At 36.2% G+C, this 25,886-nt stretch overlaps 1 long non-coding RNA gene across 2 annotated transcripts in view; it reads left to right on the forward strand.

The window, feature by feature from the left end:
• The first annotated feature begins 698 nt into the window (after positions 1-698).
• LOC147581733 (uncharacterized) overlaps positions 699-25,886 on the forward strand; it is a 100,815-nt gene continuing 75,627 nt past the window's right edge. For both annotated transcript variants that reach the window (XR_015250198.1, XR_015250199.1), the window contains exons 1-3: positions 699-857; positions 19,332-19,377; positions 22,757-22,832. This is a non-coding gene — a long non-coding RNA (uncharacterized LOC147581733). The remainder of the gene's footprint in view (positions 858-19,331; positions 19,378-22,756; positions 22,833-25,886) is intronic.

The raw sequence follows: 25,886 nt of genomic DNA on the forward strand, positions 1-25,886 counted from the left end.
CATATTTGGAATTTAAGAAACAAAACAAATGAGCAAAGTGAAAAAAGAGAGAGCAGCAAACCAGGAAATAGACTCTTAACTATAGAAAACAAGCTGATGGTTACCAAAGGGGAGGTGGATTGGGTAATGGGAAGTGGATTGGGTAAATGGATGGGGATTAAGAAGGGCACTTGTGATGAGCACCAGGTGTTGTATGGAAGTGTTGAATCACTATATTGTACACCTGAAACTAATGTTACACTGTATGTTAACTAACTGGCATTTAAATAAAAACTTAAAATAAAATAATGAAATAAAAAATAATAAAAAAAACTAAAAAAAATCACCACACAAGGACTATTTCTGATACCTCACAAAATAGAATGATCCCTAAGAATTAATAAAACATTAAGTTCCAAGTTTATGAATTTATTAAAAAGGAAATTCATGCACCAGATCCAGAATTCAAAAGGTCCAAAAGCATTTATTTTGAAAAACAAATCTCTTTTTCATCTTGCCCTCTGGTTGTGTAGTTCCCCTTTGCCAGAGGTATGTATATTCTTTAATGATACTATACACATATTTATACTGTACATAAACACAATACTATTTTATAAATACAATTCTATAGTACTCTGCTTCTTTTCACTTAACAATATCAGCTCCATAACAGTACATATAAAAAAGTTGCCTTACTGTTTTTTAAGGTGTCATATATTCAAGGCGGAGCCAAGATGGCGGAACAGCATGGAAGTATTTTGTGTGTGTCACGTCCATGAAATCCAGCTAGACCAACACTAAACCATCTTGCACACCTGGAAAACTGATTTGAGGATTAACACAACAATCTGCACGACCTGAACCATAGAATTCAGCAGGTATGCGGCATGGAGAGGTGAACTTGGGGAGCGAGAAGCTGCAAGAAGGGAGGTGCTTTTGCGGGTGGAGAGAGGACTGAGACGGGGCAGGGGGGTATTATGGGAAAAGCACCCATCCCCAAAAGCAGCTGGAGAGAAAGTGGAAAATTGGAAACAGCTATAGGGACTAAACTAAAAAGGGTGAAAGGAGAAAGGAGAGGGTTTAAATTCCATTAAGACTGTAAACAAGGGGAGTGCAAAGTCTGCAACCCCGCATCTCAATACCTGGCGGTGCTCTGGTGGGAAGGGCGAATCTCCAGGAACAGAGTGGGGTCCAGGAGGTTCTCGGGCCACACAGGGAAAAAGTGGTTCCACTGTTGGAAGGACATTTGGTAGAGACTGTTGAAGCACCCTGGTCCCAGCAGACCCCAGAAAACAGCCACATTTGCTGGTGCTGGAACAAGGTCATTAAGGGTGAAGCCTGGTGCCAGATGTGTGTTGTGATTTCCCATAATCCCTGAAAAGCTGCTGCTACACTATTTTGCAAACTTTTTCTGGGGCGGGCTGGCACCTGGCTGAAGTCTCAGGGCACCACAGCAGCAGGGTCCAGCAAGTGTTCCTTGGTGCAGCCGACATTCGGCCATTGCTCATTTGGCCATTGCTTGGTAAGACCCTCCTGCAGAGGGGTGGAGCGGGTCAAAGCCACAGTCCTTCAGAAGTAAGGCCCTGGGGAAAACAGCTACATCTGAGACAAAACTCAGGAGAGAGGTACTGCCTGGGGCTTAGTCATGGACAGTGAAAAAGCGGGGAGTGAATAAAAGCTGAAGACAGAGGATGGGTGTGCGATGGCTGATGAGGGAAAATGGAGTTCCGATACTAGAGACAGGGTAGCTGGGTGACACCATTTTCACCTCTCCCACGCATGCGCATATGCACCTACCAGCGCCACAACACTCTACCCCAGTAGGCTAGCAGAACCATCTAGTGGAGAATGGAGCCATTACACTAAGCTCTGCCCATATGGGCCAACTTTGCTCTTCAAGAATCTCACTTCAAGAGTCTCACCGCCTGCTTAGTTTATGGACTATAAAGCCCATCATAGTCTGACTTCTAGGAGAAAACTAAGTAATTTCAGACCTATTTCAATCTGTTAGCAAGTCCATCTATTCAATTTTCTTTCTTTCTTTCTTTCTTTTCCCCTTTTTCACTTCTTTTCTTTTTCTTGAATACAGAGAGAGAGAAAATTCATTTTTATTTTCAATTTTTATTAAAAATATTTTTCTTTAATTTTTTTACCGTATTTTTTACTTTGTATAAATTTTTTCAAATTCTATTTTACTTCCATCATTTTATTTTAGTCTACTACAGTGTATTCACTTTTTCAAATTTTCAAACAATATCCTTTTATTTTCTTTTTTCTATTTTTCATTTATTTTCTTTTTCTTGAATACAGAAAGAGAAAAAATTTATTTTTATGTTTAGTTTCTGTTAAAAATATTTTTCTTTAATTTTTGTCTACTATATTCTTTACTTTTGTGTAAATTTTTTCAAATTCTATTTTACTCCCATCATTTCATTTTAGTCTACTACAGTGTATTCAATTTTCAAATTCTCAAATGATTTCCTCCCTCACCTTTTTTCTCTAATCTATCAAACCACACTCAACATCCAGAACAAAACACACCTAGGATCTAGCATCATTTGATTTTTGTGTGTGTGGTTTTAATTTTTTAATTTTAATATTTTTTTATTTTAATTTTTTAATTTTAATTTTTCTACCTTATTAATTCCTTTTCTCACTTCAAAATGATGAAATGAAGGAATTCACCCCAAAAGAAAGAGCAGGAAGAAACACAAGCCAGGGATTTAACCAATACAGATACAAGCAAGATTTCTGAACCAGAATTTAGAATCACGATAATAAGAATACTAGCTGGAGTCAAAAATAGATTAGAATCCCTTTCTGCAGAGATAAAAGACATAAAACCTAGTCAGGATGAAATAAAAAATGTTATAACTGAGCTGCAATCATGGATGGATGCCACAGTGGCAAGGATGGATGAGGCAGAACAGAGAATCAGCGAAATAGAGGACAAACATATGGAGAATAATTAATCAGAAAAAAAGAGGGCGATTAAGGCAGAAGAGCAGTTTAAGAATTAGAGAAATCAGTGACTCATTAAAAAGGAACAACATCAGAATAATAGGGGTCCCAGAAGAGGAAGAGAGAGAAATAGAGGTAGAAGGGTTATGTGAGCAAATCATAGTGGAAAACTTTCCTAACCTGGGGAAAGACACACTAAATCCAGGAAGCACAGAGGACCCCCATTAGATTAAACAAAAACCGACCATCAAAAAGGCATATCATATTCAAATTCACAAAATACTCAGGCAAGGAGAGAATCATGAAAGCAGCAAGGGGAAAAAAAGTCCCAAACATACAAGGGAAGACAGATCAGGTTTGCAGCAGACCTAACCACAGAAACTTGGCAGTCCAGAAAGGAGTGACAGGATATATTCAATGTGCTGAATCAGAAAAATATGCAGCCAAGAATTCTTTATCCAGCAAGGCTGTAATTCAACATAGAAGGAGAGAGAAAAAGTTTCCCAGACAAACAAAAATTAAAGGAGTTTGTGACCACTAAACCAGCCCTGCAAGAAATTTTAAGGGGGACTCTCTGAGGGGAGAAAAGATGAAAACATAAATAAATAAATAAATAAATAAATAAATAAATAAATATCAAAAGCAACAAAGATTAGAAAGGACTAGAGAACACCACCAGAAACTCCAACTCTACACGCATCATAATGGCAATAAATTCATATCTTTCAGTACTCACTCTAATATCAATGGACTCAGTGCTCCAATCAAAAGACATAGGGTAACAGAATGGATAAGAAAACAAGATCCATCTATATGATGTTTACAAGAGACCCATTTTAGACCTAAAGACACCTTCAGATTGAAAATAAGGGGATGGAGAACCATCTATTATGCTAATGGTCAACAAAAGAAAGCTGGAGAAGCCATGCTTATAATCAGACAATCTAGACTTTAAAATAAAGTCTGTATCAAGAGATGCAGAAGGGCATTCTGTCATAATCAAGGGATGATCCACCAAGAATACCTCACAATTGTAAACATTTATGTGTCAAATGTGAAAGCACCCAAAAATATAAATCAATTAATCACAAACATACAGAAACTCATCGATAGTAATACCATAATAATAGGAGACTTCAACAACCCACTCACAGCAATGGACAGATCATCTAATAAAAAAATCAACAAGGAAACAATGGCTTTGAATGACACACTGGACCAGATAGACTTAAAAGATATATTCAGAACATTTCATCCTAAATCAGCAGAATATACATTCTTCTCCATTGCACATAGAATGTTCTCCAGAATAAATCATATACTGGGACACAAATCAGCCCTAAGCAAGTACAAAAAGATCGAGATCATACCGTGCATATTTTCAGACCACAGTGCTATGAAACTTGAAATCAACCACAAGAAAAAATTTGGAAAGGCAACAAATACTTGGAGACTGAAGAACATCCTACTAAAGAATGAATGGGCTAACCAAGAAGTTAAAAATGAAATTAAAAAGTATATGGAAGGCAGTGAAAATGATAACACCACAACCCCAAACCTCTGGAACACAGCAAAGGCGGTTATAAGAGGAAAGTATAGCAATCCAGGGCTTCCTAAAGAAGGAAGAAAGATCTCAGATATACAACCTAACCTTACGCCTTAAGGAGCTGGAAAAAGAACAGCAAATAAAACCCCAAAACAGCAGAAGACAGGAAATAATAAAGATTAGAGCAGAAATTAATGCTATTGAAACCAAAAACAACAAAAACAAAGCAAAACAGTAGAACAGATCAATGAAACCAGAGCTGGTTCTTTGAAAGAATTAAAAAAAAATTGATAAACCACTGGCTGGTTTGATCAAAAAGGAAAGGAAAGGACCCAAATAAATAAAATCATGAATGAAAGAGGAGAGATCACAACCAACACAGCAGAAATAAAAACAATAATAAGGGACTATTATGAGCAATTATATGCCAATAAAATGGGCAATCTGGAAGAAATGGACAAATTCCTAGAAACATATACACTACCAAAACTGAAACAGAAAGAAATAGAACATTTGAACAGACCCATAACCAGTAAGGAAATCAAATTAGTCATCAAAAATCTGCCAAAAAACAAGAGTCCAGGACAGATGGCTTTCCAGAGGAATTCTACCAAACATTTAAGGAAGAATTAACACGTATTCTCTTGAAGCTGTTCCAAAAAAATAGAAATGGAAGGAAAACTTCCAAACTCTTTCTATGAAGCCAGCATTACCTTGATTCCAAAACCAGACAGAGACCCCACTAAAAAAGGAGAACTACGGACCAATTTTCCTGATGAACATGGATGCAAAAGTCCTCAACAAGGTATTAGCCAACCAGATCCAACAATACATTAAAAAAATTATTCACCATAACCTCATGGGATATATACCTGGGATGCAGGGCTGATTCAATATCTGCAAAACAATTAATGTGATTCATCACATTAATAAAAGAAAGGACAAGAACCATATGATCCTCTCAATAGATGCAGAGAAACCATTTGACAAAATACAGCATCCTTTCTTCATAAAAACCCTCAAGAAAAGAGCATACCTCGAGATCATAAAAGCCATACAGGAATGACCAACGCTAATATTATCCTAAATTGGGAAAAACTGAGAACTTTGTCCCTAAGGTCAAGAACAAGACAGGCATGTCCACTCTCACCACTGTTATTCAACATAGTATTGGAAGTCTTAGCCTTTGCAATCAGACAACACAAAGAAATAAAAGGCTTCCAAATCGTCCAAGAGGAGGTCAAACTTTCACTCTTTGCAGATGACATGATAGTCTATATGGAAAACCCAAAAGATTCCACCAAAAAAACTGCTAGAATTGATTCATGAATTCAGCAAAGTTGCAGGATATAAAATCAACGCACAGAGAAGTCGGTTGCATTCTTATACACCAACAATGAAGCAATGGAAAGAGAAATTAAGGAATAAATCCCATTTACAGTTGCACCAAAAACCATAAAATACCTAGGAATAAATCTAACCAAATAGGTGAAAAATCTATACCCTGAAAACTATAGAAAGCTTATGTAAGAAATTGAACAAGACACACACACACACACACAAAAAAATGAAAAAAGATTCCATGCTCCTGGATAGGAAGAACAAATATTGTTAAAATGTCAGTACTACCCAAAGCAATCTACACAGGCAATGCAATTCCTATCAAAATAACACCAGCATTCTTCACAGAGCTAGGACAAGTAATCCTAAAATTTGTATGGAACCAGAAAAGACCCTGAATAGCCAAAGCAATCTTGAAAAAGAAAACCAAAGCAGGAGGCATCACAATCCCAGACTTCAAGCTATACTACAAAGCTGTAACCCATCAAGACACTATGGTACTGGCACAAGAACAGACACTCAGATCAATGGAACTGAATAGAGAACACAGAAATGGACCCACAAACGTATGGCCAACTAATCTTTGACAAAGCAGAAAAGAATATCCAATGGAATAAAGACAGTCTCTTCAGCAAGTGGTGCTGGGAAAACTGGACAGCAACATGCAGAAGAATGAACCTGGACCCCTTTCTTACACCATACACAAAAATAAACTCAAAATGGATGAAAGACCTCAATGTACGACAGGAAGCCATCAAAATGCTTGAGGAGAAAGCAGACAAAAACCTCTTTGATCTTGCCCGCAGCAACTTCTTACTCAACACTTCTCTGGAGGCAAGTGAAACAAAAGCAAAAATGAACTACTGGGACCTCATCAAAATAAAATGCTTCTGCACAGCGAAGGAAACAATCAGCAAAACTAAAAGGCAACTGACGGAATGGGAGAAGATATTTGCAAATGACATATCAGATAAAGGGTTAGTATCCAAAATCTATAAAGAACTTCTCAAACTCAACACCCAAAAATCAAATAATCCAGTGAAGAAATGGGCAAAAGACATGAATAGACATGTCTCCAAAGAAGACATCCACATGGCCAACCAACACATGAAGAAATGCTCAACTTCACTCATCATGAGGGAAATGCAAATCAAAACCACCATGAGATACCACCTCACACTTGTCAGAATGGCTAACATTAACAACTCAGGCAACAACAGATGTTGGCGAGGATGCAAAAGAGGATCTCTTTTGCATTGTTGGTGGGAATGAAGCTGGTGCAGCCACTCTGGAAAACAGTGTGGAGGTTCCTCAAAAAACTAAAAATAGAACTACCCTATGACCCAGCAATTGCACTACTAGGCATTTATCCAAGGGATACAGGTGTGCTGTTTCAAAGGGACACATGCACCCCCATATTTATAGCAGCACTATCAACAATAGGCAAAGTATGGAAAGAGCCCAAATGCCCATCGATTGATGAATGGATACAGAAGATGTGGTATATATATATATATATATATATATATATATATATATATATACATACATACATATATACACACAATGGAGTATTTCTCAGCAATAAAAAAGAATGAAATCTTGCCATTTGCAACTACATGGATGGAACTGGAGTGTATTATGCTAAGTGAAATTAGTTAGTCAGAGAAAGACAAATATCATATGACTTCACTCATGTGCGGACTTTAAGAGACAAAACAGATGAACATAAGGGAGGGGAAACAAAAATAATGTAAAAACAGGGAGGGGGACAAAACAGAAGAGACTCATAAATATGGAGAACAAACTGAGGGTTACTGGAGAGGTTGTGAGAGGGGGGATGGGCTAAATGGGTAAGGGGCATTAAGGAATCTACTCCTGAAATCATTGTTGCACTATATGCTAACAAATTTGGATGTGAATTTAAAAAAATAAAGAAATAAAATTAAAATTAAAAAAGGTGTCATATATTCTATTATATCCATGGCATATAATCTACTCATGCATCTGTTAATAAATATTTAAATTATTGCCAGTGTTTTGCTATTATAAAGAATGCTGAATGTGTATGTTTTATAACATATCTATAGAAAAAATTTCCAGAAGTGTAATAGGTGCATTTGTTTATGATTTTCCTTTTTTAAATTTTTTCAAATGTTTATTTATTTTTGAGAGACAGAGCACAAGCAGGGGAGGGGCTGAGAGAGAAGGAGACACAGAATCCAAAGGAGGCTCCAGGCTCTGAACTGTCAACACAGAGCCCAAAGCAGGGCTCGAATTCACGAACTGTGAGATCATTACCTGAGCTGAAGTTGGTCACTCAACCAGCTGAGCCACCCAGGCTCTGCATTGACCATGATTTTTAAGTAATGATAAAGTTGGCAGGCAGGTCAACCCAGTGTCAGGGCTCATAACTCTGGTGATGCTATTTTGAACAAAAGTTTGAACTGAGACCTTGAGGAAAAGACAGAGTCTCAAATAATAATAGCTTTGAAGCAAGACAGTATTTGTGGGAAATGAGGTGAATGTTTGACTTGGGAAATATTAATCAAACATATTTAGAGTATAGACAACAGCAATTTAGACCCATTTTATCTACTTTTAATTTTTAAGACCTTTTCCATCACGTATTTCTGATTCATGTATTCAATAAATAGTAATTTGTGTAATTTTTCTGTGTATAACTTTCTTAGGCACCATGAGGTTTAAAGAATTAGATGCAATTGTTCTTGACCTTTTGGAACTTATACATTCACATGAGAATTTATGAGTCAAGAAAGTATGTATATGTGAAACCAAAAACGTGTGCAGGGATATGTATCAGCTAAAACATTGCAAATTGTATTTATAAATGTGTAGAAGTCAGTGGGTTTTAATATTGAGAAGTAGACTAAAGAGCAGACATTCCTGTTTTTGCAAAAGCATTTATCATTATTGAAGACTTAGGAAACAGATAAGCAAAAACAAAGGGAAAAAATATAGCACACCTGAGAGGTCCATTTTGAGCATGGAGTTTTTCTTTCCTTCTTTCTCTGAGTCAAACTATACATTATATATACTGTTTGGTAACAGTTTTTCACTTAACAATAGATGAGGTACATCTTTGCATGCCATTGCATGTTTACCTAAAACACTTGTGGTGTTTTATTGTAGAAATATACCATATTTATTTAATTGATTCCATATTGTTGAATTTTGGATGGTATCTAAATGTTCAAGATGGTAAATAATGGTGCTAAATCTTTGTATGCATCTTTATTTTGTTAGGATACAGTGAGTAATGGTAATTGATGAGTCAAGAGCCTTTAATATTTATTTATTTGATATTTCAAGGTCTTTGATATTTATTTATTTACTTAGGTATTTAATCTCTTTGTAGAAAGATTACTCCAATTTATACTCCCACCGTGTCCTTGCTAACAATAAAAATTATTTAGAAACATCTATGTTAATTTGATGTCCAAAAGTGGGGACTCATTTTAATTTTAATTTTCCCAAACGCTAGCAAGACTTAACATATTTTTTACAAATTACATTGCCTTGTATGTTTCTATGGGCAGCTTTTTGAGGGAAACAGTTTTTTTTGAGTCAAGTGTTAGAAAACAGAATTATTTTGTAAATTAAATAAATTAAGAATTGTTTATCAGGGGTGCCTGGGTGGCTCAGTAGGTTAAAAGTCCAACTTTGGCCCAGGTCATGATCTCATGGTTCGGAGGGTGAGTTCAGAGACCCTGCATTGGTCTCTGTGCTGACAGCTCAGAACCCAGAGCCTGCTTTGGATTCTGTGTCTCCCTCTCTCTTTGCCCCTCTCCCGCTCACACTCTGTCTCTCTCTCTCTCCCTCCCTCTAAAAAATAAACATTAAAAAATTAAAAAAAAGAATTATTTATTAGATCAATAAATATTTTAAAGCCTGATATGATTTGCAATTTTAATTACAATCATTTATCTTCATTTGATAATTCTTATATATTGTATTATAGTGAATATACAAGAATAGCAAGAAGAAACATAGTACCAGAAAATTTCAGTCAGATTATATTTATAGGACATTGGTGACAAAAATTAAGCAGCTTCTGTTTCAAATATTAATCATTTTCACCATCCCTTCCCCCAACAATATCTCATAGAGATAAGTAGCATGTAGTACAAGTCTGATCATTGACAGGTGGAGTGAGCCCCAGGCCTAAGCATCTATTGCCTTCCAGTATGGAAAGGAAGCTCCTTTCCTGGAAGTGAATTCAGGGAGGAAGGAGGTAGTACTGGATGCCTTATGTTTATATCTTAAGAGTTAAAAAACAGATCCAAGTTGAGCTTGTGATTATTCATTTTAGGTGAAAATTTTAAGGAGTCCATTTTGGTTTGAGATGTTTCTAAGAGATGTAACCAAAATCCTCCTGGTCACCCTAGTCTATAGGCCTCTAGGGAAAATGAGCCAGGTTAGAAGGTAGAATGTGGGTGACTTAAGTCACCTGGACGTGACTTAAGAAGGAACTTTTATCTTCTTTGTGTTGTTCATATTAAGGGTTGCTATGGACTGAATTGTGTATCTGCCCATGCCCATCACAATTCACATTTTGAGGCCCTAACTCCCAATGTGTTGGTATTTGAGATGGAGACTTTGAAACATAATTAGGTTTAAGTGAGGTCATCAGGTGGAGCCCTCATGATGGGATTATAAGAAGAGACACCAAAGACCACACCCTCTCTTTCTCTCTGCCATATGAGGACACAGTAAATGAGAAATAGTGGTATAAAGCAGAACATTTCAATAAATTTTAACAACTGATATTTGACCTTGAAAAAATTTTTAAATGATCTTTTTTAAAAAAAGAATGAATTATGACCAAGTTCGCAGTCCTTGGTGCTACCCTCCTCATACTTCCTCAGACTAACTACCTTAGAATAATTTTTGACCTCTCTCTTTCCTCCTTTACTTCCACCCTCCTTCCTCCTTTGCCCTTCTTCCTTCTTTTCCTCCCTGCCTCTTTCCTTTTCTCCTTACCTCTCTCTTGCTTTATTTTCTTCTTCCTCTCAGGTACTATGTGCCAGACACTATTCCAAATGCCCCAGTGGGACTTTCATATTGATGAGATGCATTTGACTGTAAACCAAAAGCAAGAAAATAGATATGGTGTCAGGTGTTGATTAACAATGAAGGAATATAAAGCAGGATAAAGGGGGATAGGAAGTACTAGGGGGTATTATTTTATAATTCTTTTATATAGAGTGGTCTGGAAGAGTGTCTTGGATAAGGTGACATTAGACAAGATACAACTAAAGGAGTGACAACAGCAGATATCTGGAAGAATAGTATTCCAAGCATAAGTTTAGGTGGGAGTACACATGGCATCATAAAGAAACTGCAAAGCTGAGTGGGTAAAAATGTGGGTGGTAAGGGTTGAGATCTAAGAGATAGCAGAGGGCAATACCAAATAGCTCCTTGTAGCCTATTACAGAGAATTTGGCTTTTACTTCGAACGAGATGAAAAGCCATTACAGGGTTTTAAGCAGAGAAGTGATTGTCTCCATGGGCCCCTCACATTTCTGCAAATCTTCAAAGGCATTGACAGATAAGTTGCTTTGAACTGTCTTTTTAAGGATGTTTGCATGGCAAGCAGCCTTGGAAGATAGAGTTATTTCCTTTCCTGTAACAGGTTTGTTTATATTGTAGGATAATAGAGCTATCTTTCTTGGGAGAGGAAGATAGGCAGGTTTATTGCCAACCAGTTATATAACATCAAGGCTTTCTGATTCCTATAACACAGCCCAGTGCATATACTGGCAATACCTGGCCCTCATCACATCAACCTGTGATAACTGGGGCTTAGGGAACTTATGCAACAATGTTACAATGACTACTGTTATTACTACAAATTGTCTTTTGTCTCTGACCCAGCTTTGGGCCTTCTGTCAGTATCTGTGAAACTCTAGCAGGCTATTTTATTAGCTTGCTGGTAGGTAAGATCTCACAACCCTCCCAGATCCTGTCCTTACTGTGATATGATCTGACATATTTGAAAGCACAGTTCTGGCTGACATGTGGAAAGCAGAGTGTAGGAGAAGAATGGTAGAATCTGGGAGACTGGTTAGTAAGGTCTTGGAATAATCTTGGAGAGAAATAACGGTGGCTTGGACCAAGGGGTAGAAATAGTGATATATATTGAACATTAAACAAAAGAGTTTGGTAATGAACTGGATGAAGGGTGTGAGAGAAAGAGAAATGCCAAGGATGATTCCCAAGTTCTTGGTCAGAGCAATAAGAAGAATTGATGAAAAAGATTGCAGAAATCTTGGAGTAGAGGTGGGAAGAGCTAAAAAATTGTTTTGGTCATGTTAAGTTTATTTTTAGTTTTTTATTTTCCTACAGCTTTATTGATATATAATTGACATAACATTGTGTATGTGTAAGATATGTAAGGTGATTTCATACATGTATATATTGTGAAATAGTTACCATAATAAATTAACACATCCATCACTTCATATAGCTATAATTTTTTTGTAAATGTAGTGAGAACATTTAACATCAATACTTAAAGCAACTTTCAAATGTACAACTCAGTATTGTTAGTTATAGTCACCATGCAGTATGTTAGATACCCAGAACTTACTCAGCTTATAGCTGGAAGTTTGTACCCTTTGACCATCGTCTCTCCATTTCTATCATTCCCTAGTCCCTGGAAACCACCATTCTACTCAGTTTCTATGAGTTCCTCCTTTTTTTTTTTTTTTTTTTTTTTTAGAGTATACATATAAGTGAGGTCATATAGTATTTGTCTTTTTTCTGACTTATGTCACTCAGCATAATGCTCTCAAGTTTAACTTATGTTGTAAATGGCAGGATTTCCTTCTTTTTTATGGATGAATAAAATTCCAGTGTGTGTGTGTGTGTGATATCTTCTTTATCCATTCCTCTGTTTATGGACGCTTAGGTTGTTTTCATATCTTGGATATAGGGAATAATGATGGACATGGAGTGCAGAAATCTCTTCAAGATAGTGATCTTTTCCTTCAGATATATATTCAGAAGTGGGATTGCTGAATCATATGATAATTATATATATATATATATGAACTTCTATACTGCCTTGCATAGAGGCTACACCAATTTACATTTTCACCATTACTGTACAAGGGTTCATATTTCTCCTCACATCCTCAATAGCCTTCTTACTTCTTGTCTTTTTGATAAAAGCATTCTAATAGGTGTGAGGTGATATCTCATTGTGGTTTTGATTTGCATTTCTTAGATGATTAGGGATGTTGAGTATCTTTTCATGTGCCTGTTGGACATTTGTATGTCTTCCTTGGGAAAATATCTATTCAGGCCCTTTGCTCATTTTTGTTTGTTTTTGTTTGAGAGAGAGAGAGGGGGGAGGAGGAGGAGAGAGAGGTAGAGGGACAATCCCAAGCAGGCTCCATGCTATCAGTGCAGAGCCTGATGCAGGGCTCAAACCCACCAACCATGAGATCATGACCTGAGCTGAAATCAAGAGTCAGATGCATAACTGACTGAGCCACCCAGGTGCCCCAGCATTAATCCCTTTTAAAGTGTTTGATAGAGTTTACCAATGAAATCATCTGGTTCTGGGTTTTGTTTTTTTAAAAAAAAATTTTTTTTTCAACGTTTTATTTATTTTTGGGACAGAGAGAGACAGAGCATGAACGGGGGAGGGGCAGAGAGAGAGGGAGACACAGAATCGGAAACAGGCTCCAGGCTCTGGGCCATCAGCCCAGAGCCCGACGCGGGGCTCGAACTCACGGACCGCGAGATCGTGACCTGGCTGAAGTCGGACGCTTAACCGACTGCACCACCCAGGCGCCCCTGGGTTTTGTTTTATTTTGTTTTGTTTTACTACTGATTTAATCTCCTTACTAGTTGGTAGGTCTGTTCAAACTTTTATTTCTTCATGATTCAGTCTTGGTAGGCTGTATGCTGCAAATTTATTAATTATTTTTCTAGATTATCCAGTTTGTTGGTGTATAATGACTCATAGTATCCTCTATACTTGGTATTTCTGTGATGTCAATTTTAATGTCTTTTCTTTCATTTAAAATGTGTTTGAGAATTTTTTTTTCTTGGTTAGTATAGCTAAAAGTTTGTTAATTTGTTTATCTTTTTTAAAAACCAAACTCTAGTATTGATTTTTTTTATTGTCTTGTCTCTATTTTATTAATTTCTGGTATAATCTTTTTAAAATTAATTAATTTTTTTTTAGTTTCATAAAATTAACATAAAGTGTTATATTAGTTTCAGGTGTCCAATGTAGTGATTTGACAATTCTGAACATTACTCAGTGCTCATCACAAGTTTACTCTTATTACCCGTCACCTGTTTCACCCATTCACACACCCACATCCCCTCTGGTAACCATCAATTTGTTCTGTAGTTAAGAGTCCGTTTCTTGGTTTGTCCGTTTTTTTTTTTTTTTTTTTTTCATTTGTTTTGGTTCTTAAATTTCATGTATGAGTGAAATCATAGGATATTTGTCTTTCTCTTACTGACTTATTTCACTTACCATTGTACCCTCTAGAACCATCCATATTGTGGCAAATGGCAATATTTCATTCCTTTTTATGGCTGAGTAATATTCCATTGTATTCATTTACCACATTTTCTGTATCCATTAATCTATTGATGGACAGTTTGGTTGCTTCCATATTTTGGCTACCGAAAATAATGCTGCAATAAACATAGGGGTGCATATATCCTTTGTAATTAGTGTTTTCATTCTCTTTGGGTAAATAGTTTGGGTAAATATTTACCCAATAGTGGAATTACTAGATCAATAGTGGAATTACTGGATCATATGGTTATTCTATTTTTAACTTTTTAAGAAAACTCCATACTGTTTATCACAGTGGCTACACCAGTTTGCATTCCCATTAATGGTGCATGAGGATTTCTTTTTCTCCACATCCTTGTCAACACTCGTTTCTTGTGTTTTTGATTTTAGCCATTCTGACAGGTATAAAGTAGTATATCATTGTGGTTTTGATTTATCTTTCCCTGATGGTGAGTGATGTTAACATCTTTTCCTGTGTCTGTCGTTCATCTGTATGTCTTCTTTGGAGAAATGTCTGTTCATGTCTTCTGCCCATTTTTAATTGGATTATTTTTTTAAATAAGTTCTCTATATATTTTGCATATTAACTCCTTATTGTATATATCATTTGCAAGTATCTTCCCCATTCACTAAGTTGTCTTTTTGTTTTGTTGATTATTTCTTTTGATGTGTGGAAGCTTTTTAATTTGGTATAGTCCCAATAGTTTATTTTTGCTTTTGTTTCCCTTGCCCTAGGAGACATATCTAGAAAAATGTTGCTGTGGCCAATGTCAGAGAAATTACTGCCTGTGCTATCTTTTAGGATTTTTATGTTTTCAGGTCTCACATTAGGTCCTAGATATATTTAGATTATATTTTTGTGTATAGCATAAGAAAGTGGTTCAGTTTGGTTCTTTCGCTTGTAGCTGTCCAGTTTTCTCAACACAATTTACTGAAGAGACTGTCTTTTTCCCATTGCATAGTCTTGCCTCCTTTGTCACAAATTAATTGACCATATAGTTGTGGGTTTATTTCTGGGCTTTCTATTCTGTTCTATTTATCTATGTATGTATTTTTGTGCCAGTGCCATACTGATCTGATTACTACAGATTTGTAGTATATCTTGAAATCTGGGTTTGTGATACTTCCCGTTGTGTTCTTCTTTGTCAATATAGCTTTGACTATTCAGGGTCTTTTGTGGTTCCATACAAATTTTAGGATTATTTGTTCTGGTTCTGTGAAAAATGCTGTTGGCATTTTGGTAGGGATTGCATTATATCTGAAGATTGCTTTGCGTACCATAGAAATTTTAACAATATTTGTTCTTCCAATCCATGAGCATGGAATATCTTTCCATTTTGTTTGTGTCATCTTAGATTTCTTTCATCATTCATTTATAGTTTTCAGATTATAGGTCTTCTCCTTATTTATGTTTATTCCTAAGTGTTTTATTATTTTTGGTGCAATTGTAAATGGGATGTTTTCTTAATTTCTATTCCTGCCACTTCATTATTAGTATATAGAAATGCAATAGATTTCTGTATATTGACTTTATATCCTGCAACTTTACTGAATTCAATCTGTTCTAGTAGTTTTTTGGTGGTCTTTAGCATTTTCTATATATTGTATCATGTCATCTGCAAATAGTGAAAATTTTACTTCTTCCTTACCTATTTGGATGCCTTTTATTCATTTTTCTTGTCTGATTGCTGTGACTAGGACTTCTAGTATTATGTTGAATAAAAGTAGTGAGAGTGGACACCCCTGTCTTGTTCCCTATTTTAGGGCAAAAGCTCTCAGTTTTTCACCATTGAAGTTAATGTTGGTTGTGGGTTTTTCATATACAGTCTTTACTATTTTGAGGTATGTTTTCTCTAAACTTACTTTATTGGGGATTTTTATCATGAATAGATGTACTTTGTCAAATGTTTTTTCTGCATCTGTTGAAAAGATAATATAGTTTTTATCCTTTCTCTTGATGTGATGTATTATGTTGATTGATTTGTGAATATTGAACACACTTGCATCCCAGGAATAAATTGCACTTGATCATGATGGATGATTTTTTTAATGTATTGTTGGGTTCAGCTTGTTAATATTTTAATGAGAATTTTTGAATCTGTGTTCATCAGAGATATTGGCCTACAGTTCTTTCTTTGTAGTGTCTTTATCTGGTTTTGGTATTAGAGTAATGGCCTCATGTAATGAATTTGGAAATGTGCTTCCTCTTCTAATTTTTGGAATAGTTTGAGAAGAGTAGGTATTACCTCTACATTAAATGTTTGGTAGAATTCATCTGTGAAGCTGTCTGGTCCTGGACTTTTGTTTGTTGGGAGTTTTTTGATTACTGATTCAATTTAATTGCTGGTAATCAGTCTGTTCAATTTTTCTATTTATTCCTGATTCAGTTTGGGGAGTTTATATTTCTAGGAATTTATCCATTTCTTCTAGGTTGTCCAGTTTGTTGGCATATGATTTTTCATAATATTCTCTTATAATAATTTGTATTTTTGTAGTATTAGTTGTTGTTTTTCTTCATTTCTGATTTTGTTTATATGAGTCCTCTCTCTTTCTCTCTCTCAATGAGTCAGGTTAAAGGTTTATCAATTTTGTTGATATTTTCAAAGAAACAGCTCTTGGTTTGATCGATATGTTCTATTACTTTCTTTTTTGTTTGTTTTTTTATATTTCATTTATTTCTGCTCTGATCTTTATTATTTCCTTCCTTCTACTGTTTTGGGGTTTCATTTAATCTTCTTTTTCTAGCTCCATTAGGTGTAAGGTTAGGCATTTTTCTGAGATTTTTCTTGTTTCTGGAGGTAGGCCTCTATTACTATATTTTTCCTTCATAGAACAGCCTTTGTCGCATCACAAAGATTTTGACCATTGTCTTTTCATTTTCATTTGTCTCCATATATTTTTAATTTCCTCTTTGATTTCTTGGCTGACCCATTCATTGTTTAGTAGCATGTTATTTAACCTCCATGTATTTTTGCTCTTTCCAGATTTTTTTTTATTTTGGTTGATTTCTATGTTCATAGTGTTGTGATCAGAAAAGATGCATAGTGTGACATCATTCTTTCTGAACTTGTTGAGATTTGTTTTGTGGCCTAACATATGATCAGTTCTGGAGAATATCCCATGTGTGCTTGGAAAGAATGTGTCCTGCACTGTGTTAGGATGGAATCTTCTGAGAATATCTGTTAGATTCATCTGGTCCAATGTGTCATTCAAAGCCAGTGTGTCCTTGTTGATTTTCTCTTGGAAGATCTATCCATTGATGTAAGTATGGTTTTAAAGTTCCCTACTATCATTGTGTTACTATTGATTATTTCCTATATGTTTGTTAACAGCTACACTATGTATTTAGGTGCTCACATGTTCAGTGCATAAATATTTACAATTGTTATATCTTTTTTAAAAATATGTGTAAAATATTGAGATATGGTTGACATACAATATGCTGCATATTTAAAGTATATGATTTAATAACTTTGGATATATGTATGTACCTGTGAATCCAATACTAGTCAAGATAATGAACATATCCATCATCTTAAAAACCTTCTTTGTGCCCCCTTGGTAATGATACCATCTATCTCTCTCCATCCTTTCTCTCCACATCACCTTACCCCATTCTCAGGCAACTACTGATATTTTGCCAGTATGAATCATTTTCTTTTCTTGTAATTTTATGTGAATGGAATATACAATGTGTATTTTTGTGTCTTGTTTCCTGCAACCTAATTATTTCTAGATTTATATCCAGAATATAGAAAATCTCACAAAGGTCAATAATAAGAAAACAGATACTCCAATAAATAAATGGGCAAAAACTTTGAATAGACACTCCATTAAAAAAGATATATAAATGTCAAATAAGCACATGAAAAGATGCTAGACACCCTTTTTCAAATATTCAAAGTCATTAGGGATATGTCAATAAAAACTACAAGATACCAATATATACCTCTGAGAATAGCCAACATTAAAAAAGACTGACCATACCAAGACCTGGCAGGATTGTGGAGAATGGAACTCTTATACACTGCTAGTGGGAATGAAAAACGGTGCCAACATTTTGGAAGATAGTTTGGCAGTTTCTTAAAATGTCAATCTTACAACTACTGTATGACCCAGCCATTGTACTCCTAAATATTTACCCTAGAGAAATAAAACATATGTTCAAGCAAATACTCATACACAAATGTTCATAGAAGCTTTATTTATAACAGCCTCAAATTGGAAACAATCCAAATATCCATGACCAGGTAAATGGATAGAACAAATTGTGTTATATCTGTATAATGGAATATTAGTCAATCATAAAAGAAGAAAGAACTATTCATACATACAATTGTTATATATTCTTGTGGGATTGTTCCCTTTATGATTATGTAGTGTTCTTCTTTGTTTCTTGTTACAGTCTTTGTTTTAAAGTCTACTTTGTACAATATAAATATTGCTACTCAGGTTTTCTTTTGACATCCATTTGTATGAAAATGTTTTTCATCCCTTAACTTTCAATCTGCATATGTCTTTAGGTCTGAAAAGGGTCTCCTATGGGCAGCATATAGATGGGTCCTTAGTTTTTTATCTACTCAGTCACCCTATGTCTTTTTATTGGAGCATTTAGTCCATTTTCATTCAAAGTAATTATTGATAGGTATGTACTTACTGAAATTTTTTGTTTTTTGGTTATTTTTATTTCTCCTCTGTTCTTTTCTTCTCTTGCTGTCTTCTCTTGTGGTTTGCTAGTTTTCCTCAGTGATAAAGAATTCCTTGAATTCCTTTCTATTTATTTATTTTTTTGCTTACCTATTACCAGTTTTTGATTTGTGGTTACCATTGCATTTATATATAATGTTGTATGTATACAGATGTCTGTATTAAGTTGATGGTTGCTTAGGTTTGAACCCATTTTCAAAGTACTAAATTTTTGCCCCTTTATTTTAGGTATATGGTGTCATACTTTATATCCTTTTATTTATGTTTTTGAAAGGTGAGTGTACACATTTAATTTATTTTTGAGAGTATATTTATATTTTGGAAACAGGACATGTCTTACTTAGACTAGCTGAGAGTAGGTGCACACACATGGGGATGCAAGATGGCAGCAAGAATGGTTCTTTTTTGTTTAAGAAGTTTTTTTTTTTATGTTTGTTTATTTTTGAGAGACAGGGAAAGGGCAGAGAGAGAGGCAGACACAGAATCTGAAGGAGGCTCTAGGCTCTGAGCTATCAGCCTACAGCCCAGTGCAGGTGGCTCAAACCCAAGAACAGTGAGATCATGACCTGAGCAGAAGTCGGGTGCTTAACCGACTGAGCCACCCAGGTGCTCTGGTACTGTTTTGTTTTCTATCCTTTGTTGAGAGTCTCACTGAGGTTCTCCACTCTTTTCTCAATTTCACTGAGTATCTTCATGACCATTAACTTTAAATTCTCTATCAGGCATATTACTTATCTCTGTTTTGTTTCACTTTCTTGCTGTGATTTTGTCCTATCTTTTCATTTGGGACATATTCTTGTCTTCTCATTTTGTCTAACTCTCTGTGTCTGATTCTATGTATTAGGAAAGTCAGCTATGTCTCCTGCTTGAAAAGTAGTGGCCTTATGAAGAAGAAGTCCTGTAGTGGCCTGCAGTGCAATGTTCCCCATTCACCAGGACTTGTGGCTTCAGGGGTGGGTGTCTCCCATGTGTGTTGCAGGCACTCTATTATAGTGGCTGAGCTGTGTTTGCTGTCAATCCAGTTGTCTGCAATGGATCTCTTTGCCTGCTTATGGGCAGGGTTTGCTCCCTGTGTTGTTACTGCATCAGTCTGGGACCTCCTTCAGCCTGAGTTGGGTCTGACCAGATGTTTGCCAGAGCTGTGGTCACATGGAACTGCAAGATGCTCTCCCTGTGTTATCCCCAGAGAAGCTTTCATTAGTGGGTGAAGCCTGCTATCAGACCAGATGTCTGCTTTCAGCCCACTGCTGGAGCCACAGTAGAACTGTTTTATGTGGTTATCTTCCCCTTTCCCCAGGTAAGTAATCACTTTGGAGTTGTGTTGACCTGTCAGGGCTACTGCACAATGCCATGCTTGAGGCACATCTTTGGATGGACTCCTGTGGAGGGTGTGTTGGATGAGACAAATATGCAGGAGAATGCGGAGGCAGGGCATTGGGTGGAAGCTATCTAGGTAGAGAGTGTCCATGCTCCTTCCCATCTGGATACCTAGGCTTAGGGGCAGGGAGGGTGCCTGCCTGCTCTTTTGTTCTTGGAAAAGCTTCTTAGACTCTCTGCTTCTCCTGCACAGTTCTGAGATTAGTAAATAAGCCTCCTTCAGTACACCCCAGGAGTTTTTTTAAACTGCAACTTCTATGCCTCATCTCCACAGGGTTGTTTGTTATGTTGGCTTTTTAAGGTTGGGGACTCAGTATCCTATCGCCATCTTATTCTCCTAGAGTAGAATACACTGATTTTTAATGTTCCCAGTGTTAAGTCCGACTGATTGTAAAAAATTGTGAAGTGAAGCCCCCTTTAGTTTTCAAAGCCAAATGTTATGGGGATTCATCTCCCCAGTGCAGGTCCCCTGTGCTTGGGGTGCCTGGTGTGGAGTCTGCTCCTCTCCCTTTTTTGTCCTTGCAGTCCTCCCTCCCATGGACAGTCTCAGTAGTCACTTTGGCTCCAGAACATGTCTCTTCCCTTTCCACCATTTTAAATGTGACCTCTTTTCTAAATTAACTGTGGAGAGTCTGTTCTCCCCAATCCATGAGTCATTTTCTGGGTTGTTTACACTGATGTGGGTGTTTTCTAGGGCCAAGGTGTACTTAGGATCCTTTTACTCTGCCATCTTCCCTGGTTTTGTTTCTGCTATAATATTTATTATATCCTTCCTTCTGCTAATCTGGGCTTAGATTTTTCTTTTTGCAATTCCTTGAGCTTAAAGTTAGGTTGTTTAAGAGTGTGTTGTTTAATTTCTACATTTTTTCTGAATTTTCCCATTTTCCTCCTGTTATTGATTTCTAGTTTCATACCACTGTGGTCAGAAAAGGTACTTGATATGATTTCAGTTTTCCTTAATTTGTTAAGGCTTGTTTTGTAACCCAACATTTGATCTATCCTGGAGAGTATTTCATGTGCACTTGAGAAAGATAGCATATTCTGGTGCTGTTCGATGGAATATTCTATGTATATATATCTATAGAATGTACATATTCTATAGATAGATATAGATATAGATATAGATATAGATATAGAATAGGTATAAATATAGATATAGGTGCATTTGGTCTTTAGTGTTATTCAGGTCTGGTTTTTCATTTTATGTCTGGATACTCTATCCAGTGTTAAAAGTAAGGTGTTGAAGTTCCCTACTATTATTGTATTGCTATCTACTTCTCCTTTGAGTTCTGTTAATATTTACTTTAAATATTTAGGTGCTTCAATGTTGGGTGCATATATACTTATAATTGTTATATCTTCTTGATGAATTGACTCCTTTTGTCATGTTAATTTTAGAATGACAATTATACATCCAACTGAAGTGTAAATATTCTATACTCACATATTGTTAACCCAATCATAGACATCCAATCAGGAATGTAGGACATATGGGTTTAGAGTTCAGAATAAAGGTCTGGATAAAGAAGATATATTTGGCAGTTATATCCATGTTGATGATTTTTAAAGCCACGAGACTAAATTTTACCACCTTTAGAGGTATATAGATAGAAGAGGGAAGAGGTTTGAAGACTGAGCACTGAACCACTATACTATGTACAGATTGGGGTATATGGAAAGAGAACACCAAAAAAATAGGAGGAGAACCAAGAGGAAGTGGCATCCTAGAAAGCTTGCAAAGAAAATGTCTCAAAGTGGAAGTGATCAATTGTATTAAAACCTTATGATAGCTAAGATAAATACTGAGAATTTACCATTGCATATAGCAATTGTGGGGCAATTGGTGACCTGATATAAGCAGTTTCTATTAAGTGTTAATAGCAAAAACCTACTTGAAATAGATTAAATAGAAAAGAAAGCTCAGAACAGAAAATTAAGTTTCACAACAGTCTGGGATAAAGAAATGAGGTAATAATTGAATAAGAGTATGGAACCAAGACTTTTTTTTTTTAAACTGTTATAATATGTTTGTATGCTAATAGTAATAATCTAGGAGAAAGGAAAAATGATAATGAAAAAGATGGAAGAGGGATAAATGTTGGAGTGATGTCTTTGAGTAGGTAGAGGGTATCAGACCTAGAGACAAGAGGAAGCATTAGACTTTGAGAAGAGCATGGACCATTCTTTTCTAACATCAAAAAGAAAGGCAGATTTAAGCAGATATGATGATGAGAGCTTGAAAATTGTCTCTAATGATCTCATCCCTCTTTTCACAGAAATGGGAAGCAAGCTCATCAGCTGAGAGGAGATGGTGTTGAAGGTTTAACGACAGAGAAGACATGGAATGATTAAGTGAGTGGGACAGGGAATGGGCAAGGAAGACAGGATAAATGCCGAGCAAGTGTTCTCTTAAGGCTAGGGACTATGAAATACAATGGAGAAGGGTAAGCATGGTTGTGCTTTTCTTGAGCCTCATTCTTGGAGTGGAGCATCCACTCCATCCTTGAGTTATGCAGGTACAAGGACGGAGTGTGGGGAGCTGGGCTTTATGAGCACTGGGATTTAGCCAGGTGAGTATAATTGGAGGAGAGAGGAGTAAGGAGTTGGGAGTTGTGGAAATGAGTGATTATAATTATGAACTTTGTTATTAATTTGTGTAGGGAGGCAAGTGAGGACCAGATGGAGATGAGGGAAATAAAATAGTTATTGAATTTAATGGAATATAGGCAAAGCATTGATGGAAAATTTACTTGAGAGTGGTAGAATAAAAGATTGGAATTTTTGGCTGAAAAATTTATGGAAGGAAGGCAGATCTAAGTGCAAGTCTGTTTTATCTAATCCACTTTGAATTCTGTGTCCTGGTCTTTTTACATACCTAACCCAGTCTGGGTGCTCATTGCCTCATTTGAATTTTTTTTTTACTGCAGTTTCTGTTCCATATACTATCCATCTCACAGAAGCAGTAAGAAGCATCTTTCTGAAGAATAATTTTGATCTTGCTACTCAAATTTTAACACATCTATAATGATTCCAGTTCATTTTCACACCAAATTTTGATGTTCTTTACAAATAATATCCCCATAACTTCTTACTGTGCCCCTATTCACTCCATTCTATATATTTTTTTCATTTTGCACTTATAAACACAGGATATTTTCCAGTAGTTCTCTAAGTGAAAAATAAGTAGTTTCCCCCCTTTATCTCCCTGCAATTTCATTGTTTCAAGAAAAAGGATCTTAGGTCTAAAGTTTTTCTTTTGCTGCTCGATGGTTCTTTGTAGTATGTTTTCACCATCTCTCTAGAGTAATTTCACCACAATGCCAGACCTTGATCTCTAAGTTTTGATTTATTTCCTCCTGTGATATCTTATAGGCTCAAAGAATAGAGAGGCAGGTTGGGTTTTTTTAATCCAAGTATGTGGTAAGATTCAGCCACACAGCCTTCAAACAGGAGTGGGCCTTTGTCCTTTCCATTCCCTCTGGCAGTCTTTGCACAAATGACTCCCTTTGATGTGTTATCAAGGAGTTCCAGATGAAACCCTAACACTTTGTTTGCTTTCATTACTGTATGTTGCTCCAGGCTCAGTGTTCTAATTGGGTGTCTTTCCTTTTAAAGGGACATGTATTTGGGCCTCAGGCTATTGTTTTTTTCTCTATTGATTGGTTATTTTGAGTGATTAGTTATCATTTTCATTTGATGATCTCTTCTGTAGAACCCTGGGACTAATGGCACTTGGGTAGTTTTTTATATAATGGATCCTACCAGGATTTTTTTTTCCTCCTCATATTTACTTCCCATCATTTTTTCAGGACTTTCAGGTAAATCATTAGTTTGTTTATGAAGACAGTTTAAGAAATATTTTTCTGATATTTCTGAAGAGGGATGCAGGCTCAACAAAACTAAGTTCTGATAGAAAACAGTTCTTTTGAATTTTGGATGATCCTTTTGAGCCAAGTTGCAGGACTTGGCTCCCTTATTTCTTTTTGTTAGGTACATAAGTTTCCTAGCGTTGCCATAACAAAGCACCACATACTAGGTGGCTTGCAATAACAGAAATGTATTTGCTTACAGTTCTAGACACCAGAAGTCCAAAATCAAGATGTTGGCAGGGCTCTGGTCCCTCAGAAGCTGGTAGGGGAGGATCTTTCTTGTGTCTTCTATCTTCTGAGAGCCCCAGGCATTCCCTGGCTTATGACAGCATACATCAATTATCTACCTCTTTCTTCGTGGGTCTTCTTGCTATGTTTGTGTCTGTGTCTAAATTTCTCTCTTCTGAAAATACCAGTCATATTGGATTAAGGGTCCACCCTAATCCAGAATGACCCATCTTTTTTTTTTTTAATTTTTTTCAATGTTTATTTATTTTTGAGAGACAGAGAGAGACAGAGCATGAACAGGGGATGGGCAGAGAGAGGGGGAGACACAGAATCCGAAGCAAGCTCCAGGCTCTGAGCTGTCCGCACAGAGCCTGACATGGGGCTTGAACTCATGAATGGTGAGATCATGACCTGAGCCGAAGTCAGACCCTTAACCGACTGAGCCATCCAGGTGCCCCCAGAATGACCCATCTTAACTAAATATATCTGCAAAGATACAAACAAGGTCACATTCTAAGGTTCTGGGTAGACATAAATTTTTAGGGGACATCATTCAGTGGATGTAGAGAATAGATCTATGAAAATTGAATTATAGTTATTTCATAGGAAGGTGAATGTTTTGTAATGATGCTGTGCAATTTGGTACCCCTTCCATCTCTGCCACCATTTATCTCTTTTATATGAAGAGTTGACATTAAGAGGTGAAAACGACTGGGAATGGTTCATTTCAGTCATTCAAGGTGATTTTCTCTGAAAACTTTCTCCAAATATTAGAAAAATGAATGCTTTGAGGAGCAAAATAGATTTGGTAAAAATATTATCAAAGTAGAAACATTGAGAAATAATGTACTTTACTGGATAAATGCCTTTTACCTGTGAATGAAAAACTAAACTGAACATCCCTTCAAGTCTTTAATTTTATCCATTTCATTTCCCCTCAGTGGCTAACCTCTAACCTATTACTTTACTAAAAAGTCAGCTTAAATGAGTTCTCTCATGATGCAGCGTTGCCTTCAATATCTTCATTTTTTTCTTCCCCCTTTTTTTCTCCATTTTCTTCCATGAAGAAAGTACATCTCTCCTCCTGGCAGAGGCCGATCTTTCCACCTGTACTCTTAATCTAACCTCTTTTTCTTCCTCTCGGATTTTATTCCTTTGATTTTCCTTTTTTCCATTATAAACTTAATCTTTTTGTCAACTAGCTCTTTCCCATATGTTGATAAATACATTTTAGGTCTCTGTCTCCTGACAAACTGCATTTTCTTGACTCTGCCACTAAAATCAATACTATTTTTCTCAACTCTTTGTG

Source organism: Puma concolor, chromosome B1 (assembly GCF_028749965.1).
Source record: "Puma concolor isolate L17-30 chromosome B1, mPumCon1.1.hap2, whole genome shotgun sequence".
NCBI lineage: Eukaryota > Metazoa > Chordata > Mammalia > Carnivora > Felidae > Puma > Puma concolor.